This window comes from Ornithorhynchus anatinus, chromosome 4 (genome assembly GCF_004115215.2).
Source record: "Ornithorhynchus anatinus isolate Pmale09 chromosome 4, mOrnAna1.pri.v4, whole genome shotgun sequence".
Classification (NCBI taxonomy): Eukaryota; Metazoa; Chordata; class Mammalia; order Monotremata; family Ornithorhynchidae; genus Ornithorhynchus; species Ornithorhynchus anatinus.
Genome location: NC_041731.1, coordinates 16702108 through 16704082, shown reverse-complemented (window position 1 = coordinate 16704082; position 1975 = coordinate 16702108).

Sequence of the window (1975 nt, the reverse complement as noted above, 5' to 3'; positions counted from 1 at the left end):
TTCATCAGAGTGCCAACTCCAAAGTCATTTATAGTTCTTAGGCTTAGCTCCTGGTGTTCCCAAATCAAAGTTGCTCTTCCAAGTCATTTCCACAGTTACATAAGTATGACAATTTAGCAGGTGCTATACGAATGAAGGAAACCGAAGGTGACAGACAGGGCCATTCATTCGACCTATATATTGTGTTGCCTTAGAAAACAAATGAGCCAGATTGTTTTGGGTGAAGGTGCAAATAAAATGTTTTCAGATCCATTAGCAACATTACCAAGTGCCTTTAATTATACTCAGGTTGCCCTGGAGTTCTTTGAATTCCTCTGGGTCTCGTTTAACAGCACCAGTTGACACAACTTCCCGGAGCGAACAGTCAGTGTTGCTGTCTTCCGGCGGTAGATGAAATATACCTTTCTCAGATACTTGCCTAGAGTAAAAAACATGAGCCACAACACATCATCACGTGACTCATCCATCACGGGTGTGAGTAAAAGAAAGGAATGTCATCTCTTCCTAGCTACTTGTTTTGAGTACTCACTAATTCAAACAACATGTTCTTTCTAGTTAGATAAGGCAGTGTCCTCACTTCACCTTCAGAGACCTCCAGTTCACTGGCCTTCTGAGGGCAAATTGAGCGAAGAGCAGAGTTGAATGCTTCAGACCAGAATTTTTATCACCAATCTTGGAGGGCGGGTGAATCAGTACATGAATTGGGAACATACAAGTTGTAAGAAATAAACTAAAATAGAAATGAAATAGTCTGGGGGATTTAGTGCTACGATCATTTTAGTCAGGATAAAGCTGACAACAACATTCAAAAGTGAATGAAACAATTGAAATTTTACAAAATTGTCTGATGATCAACCGTAAGGTAAAAGACGTTACTGCTAATGAAGCTTGCCTTATGTCTTGTTCTTTAAAAAAAAACTCTGCTAATACTATTTTGCTTCAATTAAGTAGTTATTTTTATAGCAGGAGTTTTATTCCAAATTTTCAAGCTGATCATCCTCGGGCAGCTCGTGGTAGCATAATTCAGAAGTACATCATCAGAAAGATGGAGTCAAAAAGAAGAGTACTCACACAAGAACAAATTAAATCAGTTTCAGATCAGAGACAACAACCACAAAAATGTGCTCTGATCCCTTGAGAGCAAAAGTAAGACTTGACCTAGTTTAGGGAGGCCTCGTTCTGCGCTAGTGAGAAGAATTCAGGAGACACTATACTGGGATGGAGATCAAGATTGTTTTCAAACATGCTCAAGTCTCCCCTATCCTAAAAAAACCCTCCCGTGACCCCAAGTCTCCCTCCAGTCATCACCCTCATCTCCCTCCTATGATGCCCCTCCAAAACCCTTGAGCGAGCTGTCCATACCTGCTGTCTCAAGTTCCTCTCTCTCCTTGACCCCCTCCAATCTGACTTCCGTCGCTTTCACTCCACAGGATCCAACCTCTCAAAGGTTACCAGTGACCTCCTTCTTGCCAAATCCAACAGCATCTACTCCGTCCTAGTCCTCCTCAAACTCTCAGCTGCCTTTGGCATTGTCAACCACCCCCTTCTCTGGGAAACATTATCTAACCTTGGCTTCTCTGACAGTGTCCTTTCCTGGTTCTTCTGCTTTCTCTCTGGATGCTCATCCTCAGTCTCTTTTAACGTCTCCTCCTCTGCCTCCCACCCCCTAACTATGGAAGTCCCTCAAGGTTGAGTTCGGGATTCCCTTTTATTCTACACCCACTCCCTTGAAGAACTCATTCACTCCCTTGGCTTCACCTACCACCTCTATTTGGATGACTCCCAAATCTCTATCTCCAGCCCTGCTCTCTTTCCCTCTCTGCAGTCTCCCATTTCCCCCTGCCTTCAAGATATCTCTGCTTGGATGTGCTGCTGACACCTCAACCTTAACATGTATGAAACAGAACTCCTTGTCTTCCCACCAAAACCCTGTCCTCCCACTAATTTTTCTTTCACTCTAGCCAGCACCACCATC